The sequence below is a fragment of the Sturnus vulgaris genome, chromosome 5 (genome assembly GCF_052056855.1).
Source record: "Sturnus vulgaris isolate bStuVul1 chromosome 5, bStuVul1.hap1, whole genome shotgun sequence".
In the NCBI taxonomy this organism is placed as follows: Eukaryota; Metazoa; Chordata; class Aves; order Passeriformes; family Sturnidae; genus Sturnus; species Sturnus vulgaris.
The window spans coordinates 37,462,403-37,468,501 of NC_142247.1; positions in this window are offsets into that span (position 1 = coordinate 37,462,403).

The window sequence follows — 6,099 nt, forward strand, 5'->3', positions numbered from 1 at the left end:
GATCACAGTTAACTGTATTCATTCCACAAAATATAATTAATATAGCAGATTATGGTAGCTCAGTACAAATAACCCATTCCTGAATGTCTTACACCTGTTAAATATGGATAATTTACACAAATAGTTATTTTATCCTAGAACAATTGCTTTGCAAACCTTTGTGATGCATTTACTGGAAACCTGCTTTTCTTGAGCACTTCCTATCACATTTCAGCAAACATCAAATAGCCCAAAGATGGCACATGTAAGAATTTGAAAAATGCATCTCAACTTCTCAAAGAAATATGGAAAAAGAAATATTGGCATGTGCAAACTATACAATAATGTACACAGAACTTTACAATAAAATAGTCTAAAGAGTACTTGTCACTCTTTTTATAAAAGATCGAGGAAGAGATGGCTATTGTGGGACTGATGTGCAGCAGGAATGTCCAGTGGCTATAGCAGGATGTTGAGATGCAGAGTGACTGAGTAACATCACTGGCAAGCCTTTGGCAAACCACAGGATTTCTTTTAGTCTCCAGTCTACAGAGTACCTGCAACCTATACCTCACCCCACAAAAATGAAAAAGCGTGAAATAATGTCAGTGTTTGGCATGAGGTCTAAACTTGTTTAAGATCTGGGAGTCCTCTCCTGGGGCTTAGTGTCAGTAGAGAATGAAAGCAGCTACTCTGAGCCATAATAGCTAGCTCGGCTTTTAGGCAGCTATGGGGCTATGTTAATATGGCAGCTACGATGGGATTTAGTTTAGATAACCTAGCCTTCTCTAAATTACTTAGTTTTAGTTCAATTCTACCATTACCAACATTCAGCCAAAGCATGGAGTAAAAAAAGACTACCTATCCTGTTCACTATCCTGAAACTTACTCAGCTCCTTATTTATCACTGCCATGGCAGTAGAAAGAAGAATATAAAATTAATCACTCATGTTGGCCCAGTAAATATATCTCAAAACGTCAATAAGATGTTGGCTGAATAAGACCTCTATCTATTGAAAGGAAAAAAAATTCAAAATAAACTTCTATGACCAGCTCTTCACTTTTCTTTCTCTAATTACTTTAAGGGTGAGACGGTGAGAAAAAAATGTAGGTTATGAAATCCTCCACGCAGGGGGAGAGAAACAATAAAACAAAGATCCCATGAAACAATACTACTGCTGCAGCTCACCCTTCAGTTCTGATAATCTTCAGTTTACTCCACATCAGCCCTCTGCTTTTACCCCCAACAGAATGCTGTCATCAGTCATGTTACCCCCCCTCAAAGCTTCCATGTTCTTCCCTCTACTACAGTGACCTGTAGTAACCATCCTAAAGTTGTGAAGTAACCGTCAAACAAAATCAAAGTCTCTATTTACAAAAGTCTTTATTTTATATAACTGAATCAACAGGAACAGTAACTTATCAAAACAGGGAATGAAAAAGAAAACTATATAGAAATATTCTTTATCCCACGATGAGTCAAACACCTCTTTCCAAGCTAGTTGCAGCACTTGACTCAAAGAAGTTAATTAATCCTTCGTTGTTTTGTCAATTTTTTTTTCAGAATAACTAGGTAGGTCTTCCAGCTTTGCCTCTCTAACAACAATCATTTTGAATTCTTTGAGCAAACTAGCTTTGAAGATCCACCATTTTTACATGTCTTTTCACAATTTTTCATGCTCTTTTATGGCCAGCAATAAATATAAAAATCCCCTGTTTTCCCTTTTCAAAAATCCTATTATGCATATCTTTAATAGTTGCAATGTCTTCCCTATACCACGTCTGGGACTGGAGTCACCAAGTTCAACAGTACGAGTTGCTGGACTAAGTGGCAGACTGCAGAGTAGTGGAGAGATCCTAGCTGGGCTATAAGCTGAGGTTTCCACAGATAGAAGGAAAGAACATGGAGTGCGATACAGAATCACCTCCTATTTTTCCATTTTGCATGATCTTTTAGTCACTAATAGCTCTGTAATTGCTCAAAGAGCAATTTGCTATTTTCTAAGCCTGATTTGGACTGAAGTAGAAAAGCTTGTACAAGCAGAGGTGGAATGCTTAGATTTATAACATAGTCATGGCACAACAGGAGCCCATGGTATTTATGTGGAAGAGTTAGGTTTTCTCCTGGCATGTGTTATTCTCCTTGTGAGGTTTTTTCTCCTGTAAGAACTTGTCTGATACATAAAGCAATTTATGTCTTCAGAAACAGCAGTGACATCAGTGATGGGTGACATCATAGATTATCCCTCTAGTAAAAATTTGGTTTATGAAGTGAAAAAAGTTGTTTGTAACTACAGGACTGATTGTGGCTACTAGCTTTTTCCTTTTGTGATTCTCATTTCTCAACTTCATATGAGATTGACACTAAGCTTTGTCACTGACAGCTTGCCTATTTCAGTGAGATTCACACAAAGAAAATGTGTGAAAAACTGAAATGAGAAGGTTCTGTTTGTAGATTGTTGTAAGGCAGGAAAATAATATATGTGTTGAATGTGACTAGGCAGAACTTGAGAAACAAAAATCCCATTACTTCTTTGCTTTTTGCTAAAGGCATATTTGACTTTGCTGTCAATAGCACTTGTAAATGGTAAAACAGAAAGAAAGTGTGTACCCATATTGCTAAACTTTGACTACTGGCTCAATGTATCAGTGCACATTTGGATATGAATGCATTTTTTATGGCAATGAATATACAGCATTATCACAGCCGAGATAGATATATTCAACATTTAAACTTGCTTCCAAATTTTACAGCAATTTTTGTCAAGGTTAAAATGCCAGCTATGGATATGAACATCCATAGATTCAGTCTGATATCCAGTATGACTCTAGATGTACTTGCATGTCTTTATGATTTACTTCTGTATTGCTATCTTCAAGTCTCCTTGATTCTTTTTTTTTTTTTTTTGATTTGCACATAGTATTAGTCTGCCATTTAACTTTAATTTTTTAAGCTAACTAGAAAGAAGGGGCTGAACAAATATCGGAAACATTTTCTTTGAGTATCCATTTGAATTAAACAGGCAGGTAACATTTGACCATGTTTGTGACCCTTTCATGTTTGCTTTTCATGAATTTTCAAGTGTTTGATCTCTGTTAGGGAATGGATTAGCAAAAAGCAAATTTGTAATTCAAATGCTGGAAACTACACCAGCACCAATTTAAAATTGTATATTCAGATATTATATTTGAAATTTGAAATTCACATTGATTTGATTAATGAAGTGAGTTGCAGCCAGCTCATGTGTCTCTGTATGCCTGCTATTTCACCTGGGGAGGAAAGCCATAAGGTCTTTTCAACAATCTGTATACCTAAATTTAGTCCTATTTTTTCAATTCTACTTGTGTCCTGGTGTGATTTAGTGCAGCCTCTGGGCTAACTTCTATCAATTGTGAAAATCACCACCAACACTGCTACCATTTAGGGCTGGTGAGCAAATCAAACTGGCCAGGCTGATATCTGGAAAAAATAACTGAAGTCAGTTATTTATTTATTTATTTATTTGCAATTTTGGTATGGAATGTATCAGCAATATGTTTATTGATTCTAATAGTTCTTCTATTTTTAAAATGTACAGTTTCACAAACAGTTTGGAAACATTCAAAAGTGACATTTTAAGACTAAATTACTAATTGCAAATTATTCCCTGAGTTCTGATAACATAGATAAATCTGTGATTTCATCTCTGCTCTCTTGCAAGGACAAGTGCCAGCTGTGTGCTGTCACTCGGTAGAACATGAAGATGCACCAAAGACATGTTCCCAGTGAAATACAAACGCTGCAGTCATATTTGCTGTGTTCTGTATACATGACTGTTTAAGAAGTAAAGCATGCAATGCAGTAGAACCTAAAAACACTTCTGAAGCTGAGAAGTCTCACAGGAAATTTTTAGGTTTTTTTCAGAATGGGTTTTTGATGCATCTTCTCTTACCACCCATTCTGCCCCTGGGGCAATCAGTTAGCTAATATCCATGTGGAAAATGGTCCTTCTTACTATGCACAATAGCTTCACAAAACTTCAAAGATATTTGACACACACTAAGAGAAGTTCTAATTTATTCTGTTTCCTTTCAGTGCTGGCAAAACTCCTTGATCTCTACATTCTTCTGTCAAACTCACGGCCTGTCCGTTATTTCTTTTTCTATTTATTTTTTCCCTTTCCAATGGATGCCTTTACTAAAGGACCAACATATTAAGGAGCATATTATCTATGGACAGTGGAGGATGTCAGAAGAAACTGACTTTCATAAAAAGAACTGTTTTCTGTCCTATATACACTCTGTTATTAGTACAAACTGATTTTCCACGGTCAGACTTTGTCCTTTTTTAAAAAAAAAAAAAAAACAAATAAACAAACAGTTGCAGAAAAAGAAATAAAAAAGAAATGGTGATGTCCTTGCATCATTCACTGATATAATGCTGAGATCAGCGTGTCAAGGATGTGGAAGGAGAAAACAGAGGCAAATAGATGGTCAGTGAAAATACAAGGGCCCTATGTGATTTTTTCAGAGCTACCAGGAGCAGAAAACATAACTGGAGCTACAAACACATTTCTGCTCCATCAGTGAGCAGGGAACAAATTCTTTGGCATATGCCATTCTTTCCAACTGACTTTCAGAGCAGTGATATGTGTAAATTATGGGTTAAGACTTTTTTTTTTTTTAATACATTTTATGCTATGAACATGAATGTATTAATATGGAAGACTTTTCCTTTTCTTTTTAGCGGAGTTCCATAAACTACTCGTGTTTGTTTATTATTGTGAAACCATTCCCCAGACTCAGGCATTTACAAGATTTTTGGCTCAAACAGGTTGAATTGATCCTGTATTTTCCTGTTAAAAGCCTAGATAAGCTGGAATCAGCAAATACTGTCCCTCATCTTAACACATGGACACAAAGAGAGAAGTTTTAACAAGCACTGGCTGGAGTGGGGAAAGCTAAATGTAATAGATTATCCAGCTGAAAAAACAGAGTGGAAATTTACTTTAGAAAACTCAACTTACAGAGTTTTGCCTAATAAAGTGCATACATGTACTGTATAAAATCTCACTTCATTTCAAAGAATCATCACAGAGACCTATTCCTGATAAAAAATTTGGTCCTGTCCTAAAAGGGTACATACACTAGTTAGGAACACTGCTTCATCTGTTTTTCTGGGCTTTTTTATTTTGAAAGCTTTCAGAAGCAGAGTAGGTGAGCTATTTGGGACAAAATCCTTGCAAACTTGAAAGAACCAAACCCCAGAAGGGTTCTCCTTGAACAGTGGAAGGATGTAGTAAATTTTTTTTCAACTTATTTCTTGTTTTCACACACCTTTAAAATTGTAGGTTGTATTTGGCACTGGAAGTAGGAACGTGGAAAACAATGGAAAAGTTTGTTCCTAGACAATTTCCAGCCCAGCTTTGCAGGCTTAGAGTTTGAACATGTGTCAGACTGCAAGCGAGTTTTCTGACCCAAATCAGCCCTTCCCTTATTTGTCCATCAGAAGCTCAGCATCAAAGTAATCTTTACTTTCCTATACAATGGCAACTTCCAGAATACATAGAATTGTCATGCTGAGAGATTATTCCTAGAAAGATGACACATGAGGGGTTATATCATTTCACCATTCAATCCACATTTCTGCTCTGCCCCTGACAGTGACACAGGTCTCTCTCTATAAAACATACATATGTATTGAAAAACACGCACTTTCAGAATCAGGCATATTGCTAGAAATGAATTATAACCAGCAATACATACCTTCCATATTCTAGTTATATATATATATATGTACACGTGTATACACATACATTGGTGTGTATATATTATAAATGTATATTTATATATACTTATATTATAAATACCATATTCCTGCAGTATGCTGTGTGAACCTAAGCACTTGAGATATATATAGTATGTATAGAAGCTATCTATTGTTCAGCTGTGATACATATAATGGTGTGTTTGATTCATCTTAAATACCTCAGTTCACCCATGTTCTACAGGTTTTTTTCTGCTACATCCTAAATCCTTTTTCTGTTTTTAACCTTCCCCAACTTTAAAGCAAAATCTTACTTTTATTTTTCTGCATTCGGTACTCCCAATCTGACGATTTACTTAATTTCAAATGGACAA